Source organism: Anas platyrhynchos, chromosome 9, assembly GCF_047663525.1.
Source record: "Anas platyrhynchos isolate ZD024472 breed Pekin duck chromosome 9, IASCAAS_PekinDuck_T2T, whole genome shotgun sequence".
NCBI classification, from domain to species: domain Eukaryota; kingdom Metazoa; phylum Chordata; class Aves; order Anseriformes; family Anatidae; genus Anas; species Anas platyrhynchos.
In genome coordinates, this window is record NC_092595.1 from 22,372,559 (window position 1) to 22,388,180 (window position 15,622).

Genomic DNA, 15,622 nt, shown 5'->3' on the forward strand with positions numbered 1-15,622 from the left:
TCCACAAATTTTCTATGATGCGCCTTTGAAACTTTTTTTTTTTTAATAATTTTGAACAGTTGTTCATAAGTGAATTTTAAAAACAATGGAATATGTGTGTTTGGGGAGGAATTCTTGCTCCCTGGCTTTCAACAATACTGATTCTAGCAGATGAAAACATCCGTGGTCAGGACTGACCTAATAAAACAGAAGGCAGGAACGCAAATGCACATCTTCCAAAGTGCTTGCTTGTGTTTAAAGTTGAATTATACTCTGCTTTTTAGCAAATCTAGGGAGAGTTTTACATCAAATAACTTTAGTACCTGCAAAAGGACTATTCGTTGCACCCCCTCTGGCCATATTCGTCTCTTTGGAGCGAGCAGTGAGGGACCATAGACAGCCAGCTCACACACGCTGTTTTCAGATGGCTACCAGTGGGTGAAATGAAAGTGGCTGAACAGTGCAAGTGTTCAGGTGTTGCACAGGTTGGATGTTGCATCCATTGCGATCTGAAAGTGAAGCCAGGGACAAAAAGTACTACTTGACAGTAATTAGCAGCACTTGCTTCTCTGGTTTTGTGGAATTTGAGGTTCAGGAGCTGATTTATTTACGTATTTATTAACTAAGATTTTCAAGTTCAAATGAAGCCATTTCTATGAATCATTAATTTAATTCTGTTTGGCAGTAAATGCTGCTTATTGCACTTGTTCAGATAATTGCAGGCTCAGTTTTTGTTCAAATCATGTAGCATTATCCAACAGTATTGGAATGACTTGCAAAATTCACACCCCGCGGAAAAAATAGTACTGTTTTATTGCCTTTGAAAAAAATCTGAACTTGCTATATATTGAAACTTCTCAACAGAGCAACAGGGCTTCTGACTCAGCTAAGCAACTCCAGATTTTAAAGATATTTTAAAGTCTCACAGAGCCACTCAGGAATTCTGGAAGAAGTAGCAGATAATATTTGATCAATGTTGGAAGAGATTTAATGGGAAGTAAGCTCTGCATCTCAGAATATTATTGCATGAGGTTTTCAAGCACTATTATCTTCAGGAGCACTTGAAATATTCATGTATTTAGGCAATTGATAATGCTGGATTGCCTCCCAAAATATTACTGGATTTCTCATTTAAGACTTTTCAAAGCAGCACAGAGTGCTCACTCTCAGAACACCCAACATCTGTAAGGCAATTTAGGCTAACAAGCCAGAAATGGAGGGATTGCTAGCCAATATTAAAAATGTAGATCTTAGCTACATTGCAAGGAATCTGACGCATCGTAGCACAGTGCACACCAAGATGCCAAGCACTGACTTTTTTTAGAACAGATGTAGCCCCATGCTGTTGAATCTTCGTATTCAAATAGACACATGAGAAATGCATAGCATTTAGCACATTCCTTCAGAGCAGTAACTCCAAGGGCGAGTTAAAATAACTAGCATTATTTCTCTGACTGTTAACAAAAATAAATTCATACCGCATATTTTTGTCTATCTCTTGGTACAATATAGCACATTTATAGTGCCTCCATGCTTGTCTCCTTCAAAGAATATGCAGTAAAATGCTTTAATTTGCAGTGTGGGCAAAGATTGCAAAGATCGGGGATCTGTGCTGTACAAACAAGGGACAAGGACACACTCTCTACATGGAACGAAGCAGAAGGGCACTGTGTTTGAGCTCCACAGTCTTGTTAATTTTAATAAGCATTTAATTTTCTGTACAACACTGGAATCTCCAGCTTGGCTTTAATAGTAATGCAGAGCTGCAAATGTGACAAGGACTTTACGGATATTAACAAGATGCATCCTGGGTCCCAAAGGGCTTTCAGCCTCACTGGTCAATGTAGCAGCTTGGGATAGGCATGGACACGAGAAGCAAGTTTACCATCTATCCTGATTACCACTCTGTTTTATTTAACTCTGCATTCTCATTCATTCATCGTATTTAAATCAAGAAATTCTACTAGCAGTCACTGCCAGTTTGTTCACTGATTTTGATGCCATCTTTTAAAGCCAAGCCAGCAGTGAAGGGCAGGCCCACTGGCCAGCTGGTAAGCTAGGTAGTGATAACTCCTCCAGAAACAGTGATTTCACGAGCTGCAGAAACAGCATGAAAGTTCTCTTCAGAAATATGAAAATGTTTAAAAGTTCTTTTGGTATTAGACTGCCACACTGCAACTATTAATCCGATAAATTCCAGGCTCTATTTATTGCAGAGCTAGTACAGACATTGGCTTTTGCAGAATTTATCAACTGCTCCCAAGTGTTAATGTTTGCAAAGTTGCTAGGTTGGGCTATGCATCTGCACAGCTATTTGGAGAGAGATAAAGGCAACTTTAAAAAAAATATATATGCCCTTTCTCTCTGCTATGATATTATTAGATGCTCTGTGGGTGGGTTCTCACTTGTCTAAGGTTATTTCATTCCAAAGATCTTATGTGTGGTCCTTAAGATATTACTGTCCTTGGAATCAGAGAGATGACAACAGACTATTGTTGTCCTGAATTAAACATACAGTAAAGTTTCTCAGCTGCCTATGCCTCACTTTTTCTTTACATCTCTCATTTCTGAGGGTAATTCCTTAATACAGCCAAACAGAGGAAAACAGGTCTATTCTGTGATAACTTTAAAGATCTCAGATTCTTTCTATTCCAGACTGGAACACAAAACATGGTCTTGGAAAATATCACAAAAGAGAACTGTTACATTGGCCTATTTTAAATTGGAAAGAAATACATTTTTTGATTCACTGTTTTTCCCTTTTCTTTCTCTGATTGTAAGTGATCTGGACCGCAGGAATATTCACATTTAAAAGTTGTTGAATCTGTACTTCTTCAGAAGTCATTATGCTTTGGCAATGCAGACTAATCCATGGAAATACACTTAGCAATTTCTGCCCATTTCTTGTTTCAACACCGGGGCAGGCCTGGTTATGGGGAAGGACATTGATATTTACTGATGTATCTGACAAGTGTGATCTCTCTCTCTGATTTATTAATTCGGTGTACTACAAAGTCACTGTGCCATGGACTTTTTCATCATCCTGCCACTTACGGCAGTCCAGGAGTCTCCAAGAAGAGCCTTTCCCTAGATGCTAATTAGGAAAGTGTTAGCCTGTTCACTCACCCTGGCCTATGCTAGAAAGCATAACTCCTCTCCAGATTAGAAACAGGATTAGAAGTATCTCAAAATTTGGAAAATTCTGGGGTTTCTCTCCGATTTGGTGCCTGAGGGTGAGCTCTCCAGGCCATGCACCCGGCTGTTTTGCTTGTGCACACTCCTGGTTCTGCACAGGCTCTGTGCGCTCCCTGGCAGCAGTGTGGGATCCGAGTGCTGCTGGCTTCGGGATGTCACCAGAGTTGTTGGAGGAGGTGGCCTGCTCCAGCTGTCTCTGTCCCCATGTCTTCTGCTGTAGGAGCTGAGAACACCTTGCTTGTTCCTTTTCAGCAGCAGCACAAATGCCTGATCAAGCCCTCGTACACAAGTCAGCTTGCAGGGGGGCTGTGCTGCTGCTGTCCACCACTCGCTGGCCAAGCAGCAGTCCCAGGACTCAGACAGACAGGGGAACCAAAAGGGCAGCACAGCAGCACAGCTGTACTAAGACACGACCCTGCCTTTCCATTTGCCAGCATCTTCATTCCGACCTTTCCATTGCTGGCACACCTCGCAGCCCAAAGCAGCTCCCTCGGACAGGTGGTTGAAATGCCTCTAACATCTTGTTTCTCCACGTGTGGTTGTGAGGCTTTGTTTGCATGTTTGCTTAGAGCTAACATTAGAAGAGCTTAGAAAGGCAACATCCAAAATAAATCTTTCTGAGTTCATTTACGACACGTGGCAGATTTACATGCATCTATATAATGAGGTGTGGGAGCTTTGCAGCACTTCCCTAGGACGTGTAAGCTCTGCCTCGAAGTGATGGCATCAATAAATAAATGTATGCTCATAAAACTGCATTGACACTCATTGATCCCCTGTTACACCCAAGATTTACATCACAGCCTACTGTGTTTCTATCCTGGTGGTTGTAATTCTTGCACAATTTCCTCCAGTCAGCCGACCACAGTGTTTTCAGTCTTGCTTGAACAAGGGGTGGGAAGGTGGCCCCACTAATGTCAATGGTAACCCCCCTCAATGTTCACCAAGAGAAGATTTTCTCAGCCCTCCTATGCAGCTCCAAATGAGGGGTTTGTGTGTGTGTTTTCAGCAAAGCAGGCTTTTGCATTGCTAAAGAGAGCTGTGTTGCAAAGACAGCACCATGAGACGCTACCACTGGCATTAACGTAACAGGACTCAAAGGCCCCACAGAGGCTTCTAAAGAGGGGCAAAGAGCAAGGGCTGCTGCACCCACGTCTGCAGCACATACGGGTCCAGCCCAGGGCCTGACCACACAGATTTCTCCCTGCTTGTGGCAACAGTGTCTCATCAGGTCACTGCTAAACTGGTTGATTTCAGAGAATACAGCTAAGGCTACTCTGTGATGGTTTCCTGAAAGATCCTACACAGCGGATTTATTTATTGATACTAGCTCTGCAAATGTGTAAGTTCTGTAAACAAATGCAAACCTGTCCTCTGCTACACAGAGAGTAATGCAACCAAGGAGCCATTTCTCTAGCACAGGTTCTTCAGCAGCAACGAATGTGTCTGTTGGTTTCAGCTGTGGTTTTCAGCTTCCCACCAGCTCTGTTGCTGCCTAAAACACTGCCCTGCAAGCAGGACAAGAGATGAAACAAATCTACCTGCAGCTGTTGGTGCTCTAACTGCAGACTTGCATAGACAATAACAAATGAAAGCTGCAGGAAGCCTCTTATGCATCAACACATATCTTATTTATCATTGGGCTATTCCTACATTGTGTCAGTAAGAAGTTGGTCTAAATTACCGAGGAAGTGCAACAGATGGACAATTTTTTATACATTCACTGGGAAGAGAGAAAGAAGGCAGCGCTGAATTAACTGTTAACAGAGAAAGAAAGAAGACAACATCTGTGTCTCCTCCTCACAAGAAATGGCTCTGTCCTGTGGAATATTTCAGGAGTGTATATACTTTTGTCATGTGCTCCACCTTGGTCTATAAAGAGAGAAAAAAAAAAGCAAATGTTCAAGCACAGACTGTGTCTTTGTAGCAGAACCCAGTCCTACAGAGATACTGAGAACATGTGACCAACTCAATGAGTTTATTCCTGCTCTTCATGTGGCTGGATTTCTCTAATATCACTAGAAGAATTCAAAAGTAGGTGACAAATATGGCTTCATATGAACAACTGCAGAGATTTATGTTGCTTAGGTACATTATTTACCTAAATGAGCAAAAAATTGCTTTATGAAAATACAATGGCCATAGATACTCATTGTGTTCCCTGCCTCATCTTGGGATGTCTGTGTGCATTTTAACTGCAGGACCTTGCAAGCCTGACAGAGCAAACGACATTACTGGGAGGAGGTGCCAAATGGCAGCTCCCTGGAACTGCCAACTGTGGAGCCTCAAAATTTTGTAACCAGGACCTTGAGCTTTAGCTACAGAAAGCAGAATTGAGCCTGGAGGCAAATGTGTGTGGAAGTGCACAGGCTCTGTAGTTTGCACCAAACCCTGTCTGAAGAGGTTTACTGCAAGAGGCAGCACAACCCATGGCAGCAAGATGTCAAGGTTTTCCCTCACATACACAGGCAAACAACCATTCATTTTATTTTTACACCATTAATATTAGGTAATAACAAGCAGTCATGAAATACCCATAAACAGATCCTGCTGAGGGATTTTCTTAATGCACAGCCCATGCCCCATGCACACACTTTGTCAGAACAGCCAATATTTGCAAAAGTCCTGGTCTGGCTCCAAAGGAGCGACCTCTGTGAGAAGAGCTGGAGAGGCAGCAGCCCAGGGCCAGGCAGCAGGGCCACAGCCAGGAGCAGCTCAGGGTTCATTGCCTGGTCCGAGCCCATGGTGAACACCAGGTCCAAAGGTGTCCGTCGGGCACTTTTGCACTGAGTCAGATACCTTGCAGGCCCTGCAGTGGTTTCCTCAACAGAACTGAGGCTGAAGGGCTAAACTTTTTGCACCAACAGATTTTTATTCCAGTCTTCAGTAATGAAACCTCATGGCTAAGGGCTTGCTAGCCTCCAGTTTTGAAAGATGTTCTGGAGCTTTTCATAGGTGTGATTGTTGTCCAGAACTGCTAAAAGCAACTGTGTAGACTGCCATGGGTACTTCGGCTAGCTGGGAGATGGAAGGCAGAGCTCACAACAGCAGTCAGTGCTATAAAGGGTTGCCTCAGACTTAGCAGAATAGAGAACATAGGAAGAATATAAATAGAACGAAAATGTCGCTATCAGTAGTACGCAGGGATGATTGCTTAACTGATTATGAAATACCACGACTTCTCAACCTCATGATTTGCTTCATGAAGTCTTAATAAGAGGAAAATTCTGTTTTCAAAAATTAGTTTTGCTGAACATTTTTGTATAATGTGTGGAAAAGGCCAAAAAATATTGACAGGTATCACTGGAGTGAGGCAGAGGACCAAAAAACATTGCAGGAAATAAATACCTGGAAGATGCTGGGATATATATCAGGGCCAGTTTACTTTCAATTTATACCAGCAAATTTAGGGGTTAACTTCAATCAATACTGGCATTAGAATTACAAAAACAGAAAACTAATGGGAGAGAAATTAGATGATTGAAGCTTTTATGCCTGCTTTTCCTGGTGCAGGAAGGTAAAAAGAAAAAAAAAAATAATCAGAAACTAAAATAGACATATGAAATAATTGTATAAATTAAAATCCAGAGAAGATTGGTCAGAAAAATGCTAGACTTAAATGAGCATCTAAACAGCATCAGCTTGTTCCTGTGGATCTCATGCTATTTATTGCATGGTTTGCTAATGAAAGGTGCCAGACTCACTCTTCTTACTGTATAACAACACACCAAGGGGTTCTGGATACAATACAGGATGATGCTAGGGTGTCTCAGAAGCATAGGCAAAGCCAAATAATGCCATCTGGTAGCCAGGTTTTAGTCAGCAAATGCAAAAGCTGGTAGAAGGTTATGACAAGCGCACCAAAGCTTAATAATGCAGAGACATTAATCCTTTCTCCCCATGTGATTACCCCAGCAGAAAGTCTGCACCGACCTGTTCTCTGTAAATGACTCAATATACCGTTTTTTATTTATTTATTGTTGTTTTTAATCTGGGCATGCTTGAACAACAAACACCTAGCATGTTTTCAGCATTGTCCAAATAACAGAAATATCAATGAAATAGAAAGAAAAAATCTACTACTTTGCACCATCTTCCCAAAGTACAACCCTGAATTAGTTTTATGCAAGCAAACTCTTAAGAAAGAAAAGGTATCATCTCTGAGCAGTCTTATCAAGTACAAATATGGCATAAGCAAGTGTGAATTTCTTCATGATGATTTGAGTGTACAGCTCTCTTCTGGTGTCTACAGGAATAACAAAAATTTTACTGAAGTCTTTGCACTCCTACATGCCTGAAGGCAGGTAGAAAGGCAGTAGTACTCGTAGATCCCCACTCCCAAGAGATACTAACCAATCTCATGTCCTTTGCTGTGTCACTCCCAACACTAATGGTTCTTCACTGTGTCAAGATTAGGGTGAAGATAGTTTGTGTTGATGCTTATCCTACTTTGAGGCCATCATCTTGTGCCTGATATAGGATGATCAGGACAGGGTTTCCTTCAAATAGAGCTGCTGGAAAACAAGATTTGTCTGGTGTGGAAATATTACAGAATATTGGCTGCAATAAAAGATCTAAGAACTGTCTTAGTCTAGACGTTTTGTGCCATCCAGGGCTGGCTCTGAGCATATGTTATCTGCACTGCTACACAGAGCCACAGTCCCTTCCTCCTCTCTCTTCAATCCCGTCTTGTTGGCCACATGCCACTTGCCAAGCTGCCCCCTGCTCTCAGCTGCTGTTTGGCTCATTAGCGCTGCCTCCAAGCTGCCTGCCCTGCACAGCCAGGGCAGGGACTAACTCAAGCTGAAAGGCAGGTGATCTCCCAAAGACAGCTCGTCCTCCAGGGATGGAGGGCCTGGTAAGACAGCCTGTATTTTAGGAATGTTAAAAGCCTGTTTTAATCTGTACCGGGAATGAAGGAAACAAGCAAACAAACAAACAAAAAACATGAAACACCATGCTGAGGGTTAAGGTTTTGTTGTCTATTAATAAGCAGATAAAATGCAGAGTTTTTAGATAGAAACCTAAGTCCATGGTGGTTGGCTCTGACACCAGATGTGATCTGATTCAGGGAGAGCTCTACCAGGGAAGATGCCTCCGTATTGTTCTCCATCATGAGCTGCAAGACCACCACCACTGATGGCTGCTGGAGAAGGAGGCTGAGCTCTCAAGGTAAGAAGTGTATTCCAAGATTTGCCCTCCTGGAGTACCCAGGAGTACTCAAGAAACACTCATCCCTAGCAATGCTGCCATCTGCTACTCTTTTTTTTAAGATCATACCGTCTTTGCTGTAATGATCTCTTTGGTAGATGTCAAGGCATCTAAGATGGTGGACAGGTTGTGAGATCAAGCAATGGAAAGCCAGGAGATGGATGAGGAATTGTTCACCATACAGAGGTTATTCCTTCCTATGGCAAACTTACCTACCCTCATCTCTACAGAAAGCACAAGCCTTAACAATAAATAAAAACTATACACAGTACCCACAAAGCAATGAAAATAGGTTATGCTTATGCCAATAATGACAGATGTACTAGGATAGCCATGTATTCATTATGAGTCCCCTCTGGCCCGCTAGATAACGCCCTTAGGAATATCAGTAATTAATGGTAAGAACAGAGCTGAATACTTCCTACTGACAAAATAGCATTTTGACCTAGGTTCTGATTTTTAATAAAGGAAATGCTGAGGCACCTGCCTGCCCATATACTCGACTCGGGCACATGTAGTAGGTAGAGCAAGGCAGGCAGGCGCCCACCCCAAGGACTCTGGGTCCCCTTTCGGCATGTGGCCCATGGCTGTGAGCTTGCCCTGTGCCTTGGCTGCTCACCCTGAGGGCTCAGAGCACTTGGCAGAGGTCAGGGCAGGCACTGCTCTGCTAGCTGGGCCCACACTTTGCCCATGGGAAGGTTTATCAGCCTGCCCTGAAACTCTATGTGCTGAGGTAAGACACTGGGAAAAGGGAGCTCCATATGAAACAATTTTGTTCATAATTTGCCCTTTCAGCCAGCAGCAAAGTGAGCCAATGTCCATGTCCTTGTGCTTATTGATGCAATCCTCATGGTTAGACGAGCTCAAAATAATGTCTTTTCTGCATCAGTCTGCCAAGCTTGTTTAAAGCAATGAGTACCCCTAGAACTTTTTGTAGGTCATGGTTGTTGCTGGTTGACAGTCACTTGAAATGAGAACATCCTCAGTGTTTTTCATTGTGGGTAAAGTTTTGTAGAGAAGTGGCCGGGTGAGTCCAGTTTTGGACCTCACAACACAGCTAAAACACCATTTGTCTTTGGGTTAGCCACCCCAGTTACCATTAAAGGCCAAAGGAAGAAAAGCAGTGAGATGAAGGCTGATTAATAGCTCAGAGGCTGAAAGCAGAGAAGTAGGAAGCAGGCTTTGGTTTGAAAAAGACTTGGTCAGACTTCAAGTGGTGATACCGTAGTGTTAGATTTGGAAAGCAGGCAATGTTGAAAAGAAAATGAACAGAAACCTCCCTTGGGAAGCATACATTATTTGATTCTTCTGGCATTTATTTTAATAACCTGTAAATACAAAGAAGCTCATCTTGGAGTGTCTTAAGGTGTTCAGTAGGAGTTGTGTTCCAGAGGAACTTTTCTGAGGCACAGAGAGAGATGTTGAATGCAGCTATCATTTGTGTCATGGAAGAAGTGGTGTGATATTTCTAGCCAGACTACATACATACCTCCATAGCAGGGAAGGGCTGCTGGGCATGCCATGTGAACCTAAGTCTGTAATCTTCTGTTGGAATAGTGGTGCGTCTCCTCTGTGGGTACTCTCCTTGACATGCATTTTTCAGTCCTTCTAGAACCATATACATGTATGCAAATCCGCTCAGCTGGCATGTTCTTCCTCTTCGTGTTCACAGCCGGAGTGCTCCGGCAATGGCCTGTTTGTCGGCAAGCTGAGCTCTGTGGTGTAAACCCCTATAGATTCACGAAGATAAGTATGACCTTCACCCTTCTGTGTTCCCATTAGGTCTCCTTCCAGATTGCCTGGTCCTTTTATGCCTGTTTCTTCTGACTGTCTTAAACAAGTGTGACAGAGACTCCTGACATCTCTGCCTGGTGCCGTGGTGATGTGTTGCTCTCAAAACACTGAAACAGAAGTGGGATGGATGAGGTGCCTTCAACTCAGCAGAAACTCTGGAGCCCTCCAGGAAATATTTCAGTGAAGCCGAGGTGATGGGTGGAAAGAAAAGACAGGGCTGGAGAGGGAACAAAGACAATTTTTTGTTATTTTAAACGTTATCTACTTTTCTTGATTCATATTGGGAATTTGGGTGGGAAGCACAGCTGGGAGGACAGAGGGAGAGGCTTATTTTTATTATGAAAATATGTACTAATTGTAGCTCAAAGCAGAGAAGGAGGGTGGGACTGCACATGATGGAGAAGCCACCTGCAGCAGATATGGGAGAGGAAGAGAAAAAGGGCAAAAGGATACTACATTTTTCATATTTGTCAATTGAACGTATACCTATTTCTCCTCTAGTGGCTGTACACCAGCTTTCCAGGCAGCCTCAGAGCATGGACGGTAACTGAGAAACAGCTCTGCTCCTGGCAATAGCTTTTATGACGTGGTTCTAGCACCTTGTGTTTAGACTTGTGTGAACAATTGATTTGGGGTGGAATTAAATGTTTAAGTTGACCCCAAACTGACATTTGCTTTCACTCAGTCATCTAAAAAACATATTCTTTCCCTTCCAGGCATCAATTTGTATTATGTTTGTGTTTGTTTAAATATGAATACTGGAAATTAGAGCAGGCATGATTTATACATGCAAGAAATTGGAAAAAGTTCCCTTCTTTCCCAGCAGTGAAAAAAAAACAAAAATGTCCAGATCACTCACCCATGCTGTAAGAGAACTTCATCTGAGCCTTTTACTTTCAGAGAAACTTTTAACCCTGAGCCTATGTGTGATTCGGAGCTGCAGGCCCTATGGTCAGGACTCTGTCAGATGACCGACTATTGGTGTTTATGCTGATAAGGAGACAGGCACATAGCTGCTCCACACCCTGGGTAAGTGTCCAAATGCTTTTTTTCTCAGTGGCTGCTGTAGAGCTCCATCCAAAATTGAATAGCTTTATCAGAAGAGACCCATATCATAGTGTTAATTAACCTCAAACTATTGAGCAGAGATAGTTCAGACAGCAACTCACAGAGCATTATTTGAATTAATAAACTAATTGTTGCTGGTATGAGGTTTGGTTTTGTTTTGTTTTGTTTTGTTTTGTTTTGAGCCTAACTTCATTTTTATTAATACCTAGATTTAAATATGCATCACTATCACATTAACTGGGGACCTCATTGGCAACCTTGCTGAGGTGTACTTGAGGGCTTCTACCACGAGTGCCAGAGATCCATCTTGTTCTGCAGTGAACAATGTAAACTCCAATGGGCCCAATACCTCTTCTGAAATAGATCTACTCCTTCCAATTACTATTCTAGTTTCAATTTAACTGAAACAATTCAGCCCAGCTCCTGTAGGACTGGCTGCTGGGCCAGTGATCCTCAAGAGGCTGTTTTGGGTTGTGTTTCTTTGAAGTCATGCGGGCAGCTAAAAAAGCAGGAGGGCTCCTAATTCCCATTGACTACCTTCTGCCTTCACCTTTGATAATTCCTGCTGCACTCCTAACTACACGTTTAGGCATCTAATGCCTTTGAAATCTACTCCTGCAACATTTCACCCTTTATGCAGCGAAGTGCACTATTTTATGCCTGGTTGAATGAGAAAAAGGCATGTCAAGGAGCGGATGAAAAGCATAATTCAGGTTGCTACTCACTCAGTTTAAGATCTAAAGATTTTTGGTGAGGGAGGAAAGAAGGGAAGAAAAAAAAAATGAGGGACATACTGATACCCTTTGAGTCCCTGGCCAAGTTTTAACTACTCTCCCATTCAAACAAATTCTCATTGTGTGGAGCTTTATGTAAATTACCATTAACCACAACATGACTGCTCTATTCTGCTTATCCAGTAAGCACACTTAACAGCTTCTGTCAACGCACATTACTTGCCTATGTCTACTGAGATAATTTCAGAATGAAAAATACTATGTAAAAATCAAACTTTTGTGCAGCTCTTCTGTCACTGCTTACTGTGAAAGCACAGTAAGCAGTTAGATGTATCTCAGGTTAATACATGAAGTCTCAAAGTCAAAACTCTTATTTTGGGCATCAGGAAATGTTCTGCTAATTTTTCTGTTCTTCACTTCCAAAAGTTAGCCAGGAGGTGCCCTTGAGAAGTGCTTTACATTGTCTTCATTGAGTTCGACAGTAAAAAAAAAGTTCCAAAGGGACCATGCATGAAGCAATATAGAGGGTGAGTCAATTAGAAAATCATCCATGTCATGTGATGCAGGAAGTTCTGTGGCTGGTATAAATACTACAGTTTTCCCATAAATAGAAGTGAGGAAATTGTTGCTCTAAAACTTGAATGTGTAGCTAATTTGAGCCTGATTTCACAGAGGGTTGTTGAGGAGTTCCTATTTGTTACTATCTGGTGATTAAGCATAGCTTGTGCATCTGAACCTCTTTGTCTATTCATTCTGCTTTTAGACTCATAGCAGCAGATGCCATACCAATTCACTACAAAGATGATTCAAGCAGAGATTTCTTTCTATTTTGGGGATTTGCAAAGACTTCCTCAGCCTTCATAATTCTGTTCATTAATTCCTTGACAGCTGTCATAAATCTTGCATTTTGATAACTCACCCATTAGCCCAGAGAAGCAATGTGCAACCCTTGGAAAAGCTCAGGACCTGTCCTTTGTATAGCACAGAGAAAGTAACAAAATATCTGGCTTCTTCCTTGAAATTTGAGATTAATACCTCTACAGTACACATTGGTTTTCACTGCCCAGAAAAAAAGGTTGATTCTTGGATTTCCTAAGCCTAATTCTTTTTTTCAGTTAGGCTGCATTTTACACTGGTGTACTTTCATTTAACTTAATGAGATTTACAGTTTTCCAATGAATAGAGAATCATTAATCACACATTGTAGCTTCAAACAAAATCCACAGACATTTTTCTTGTTTTAAAGAAAATCCCTCCCGCCTCCTCCAAAGTCCCACATTTCACAAAGGTTTCCCACTACTTGGAGACTAATCAGTGACTGGAAATTTGTGTCTCCAAAGGCCATGGACTCAAGAAAATAAATAATTAGATCGCCACCAGCTGTCTAAATTACAAGTGATGTCACTGTTGAGATTTGTGTTTCCCCACAAAGGACATAACCAATATTCAGGAAAGAATTTTTCATAAGTACCAAATTATTTGGCATATTAAATAAGAATTTTTAGTCAAGAAAACACGCATACAAAAATATTTTCTAACAACAATAAACGTTAAAAGTTTGATTTTTTTGGTGTGTAATCTGTAGGAGACATACAGAAATATGCAGAATTTTATTTAATTGATTTTTAACTAATGCATGCATGATGAGAACGTGGTTAACTGGAAATATTAATATCATCAGTAAAGGACAGACATTTTAGAATACTCAAAAGGAAGTGCGTACCTATTTGTCTAATACTTTGCAATTTCAACTGAAAAACTGTACAATCTATTCTGGGAATCTTGATATTACCACAAACATGTTTTTCCTAGTGTCTGTTTAGAGAGAAAACAAAAATACAGTTCTGTAAGTCCTTCCATCCCAGAAACTCCTCCTAAATCTTGAAGTCAGGGTCCAAAAGGACAGATTTTAAAAGGACACACAGTGGGCAAGGCCTTCGCTATGAAGCTACAAATGAGCAGGTTATTTGCAAGTTACCAGATACATGCTATCATCAGTTTTTCCATCCACCGTGACCAGGAACGTACTTTGACTGGGACACTTCAGGTCTGGGCCACAGCCCGTTACCCATTCTACTGGTCATGTATGTAGCTAAATGCTTGCTATTAACCATGAGGAAGCTTAGAATGAAACTATATGATGTGTTATTTTCCATAATGAGTTGAGGATGGTGTTTGAGGTTTCCAAAACAGGTGTCAAGTGATGTTTATGAATACACATTGCTCTGATCCACTTGGACATCCAAGCCCTGATAATAGATGTCTGTCTGTTACTCTTTCCTTTCAGGTCAAATAGAAGTACTGCTGGAAAGATGAGGGTACAGCCTCTTTTCTCAATAAAAATCATACAACCCCCCCCTCCCCCCCCCCCCCCTTCCTAACTCTTTCTGCCTGTTATAGATTTTATAATCAACAAGATAATGACAGCTGCATCTTTCTGTTTCTCAAAGGCATGAAGCTAACACTACTCAGAAAGACAAACAGACAGGGTGGAAGGGAGGTGGGAAGGGAGCGAGCCTACTTGGTTGAAGAAAACAAGCACTGTAAAAGCTTCCTGAACACATTCAGTGAAAATATAATTACTAAAACAGCCTGAAAGGAGGGAGTTAAATTACTGAGTGTGGCTGTGATCATTTTCCTAGTTTAAATTACTCTGGTATAAATGAAATGAAACAGGACTTGGACTCTTCTAATTAACCACCTTACCCACAGGTGATCACAATATGTGCCATGTAAGATCCCTGCAAAAGCAAAATTTATATACCTAGAAATGACAAGTGTGCATATTAAAACATTTTTGCAGTTTACAAGAGAAGTGAAGTCCTTTGATAGCTAACAAGGAAAATTATAGGTGGGGGGATGGTATGGAGGAAATTCTGCATACATTTAGTTATAATGATTTAGACAACATTTCCCTTGAATTAGTTCATTTTAAAAGAGAACAAAGGGTTTGTCCTGCTGGGTAGCTTTTCAGCAGGGATGCCCTGCCTGCCTTATTTCAGAACTGCAACATTATGTGGTTTCAATTAGTGGTAGCACTTGCAAAACTAGTAACACAGACATTTTGGCATGAAATCTGACTCCAAGGCGGTGAAGGGTACTTAACATCTACTCAGGGATGGGTGGAGAAATACAGTATATTTGAAACAGTGTTGATCATTTGTCATAATGGTGTCATTTCTGAAAACCTCACCATATTTTTGTAGGCTTGGCTTTTCAATTACATCTTTGCTTCCCTGTTTGGAATTTGCTTTCCACTTATCTAGCATCCCTATTTCCTGTCTCTTTTGTCACCTGGCTACTTACTAGGCCCTCAGCTAAGTTTTTCTTCAGGCTTTTAGGGCTACCAAGTGCTAAGAAGGCTCAAAATGCTATAGGACTTAAAATGCTTAACACTTTCAGCCTTCATCTTTGAAGTCCTTTGCAAATACTTGTTGCAATAGGAACAATCCTGTATTGTCAGGGATGGACTGGTTTAATAGTCCTCCCAGCCCTCCCTTAATGTTCTGGAGCAATTTCTAAAATGTCCTTTTGAGGCAACTGTTAATTCCTTTAATTTTGCAGTCAGGAAAGCTGACTTCTGTTGCTATTCCACATCAATGTAAGTGCCTCTTGTAATACATCTGTTGGCAGAAAAAGAG

The 15,622-nt window shown here is 41.5% G+C and overlaps 1 long non-coding RNA gene across 12 annotated transcripts in view; it reads right to left on the bottom strand.

The window, feature by feature from the left end:
• Positions 1–2,128: 2,128 nt before the first annotated feature.
• The window catches only part of LOC106018641 (uncharacterized), a 245,013-nt gene continuing 231,519 nt past the window's right edge, over positions 2,129–15,622 (bottom strand). For 7 of the 12 annotated variants that reach the window (XR_011811248.1, XR_011811245.1, XR_011811242.1 and 4 more), the window contains 2 exons: positions 13,705–13,796; positions 2,726–10,396 (listed from right to left, as the gene is read on the bottom strand). This is a non-coding gene — a long non-coding RNA (uncharacterized lncRNA). Of the gene's footprint in view, positions 10,397–13,704; positions 13,797–15,622 lie in introns of all 12 variants that reach the window. The other 5 variants (XR_011811247.1, XR_011811243.1, XR_011811244.1 and 2 more) reach the window with 4 other exon arrangements.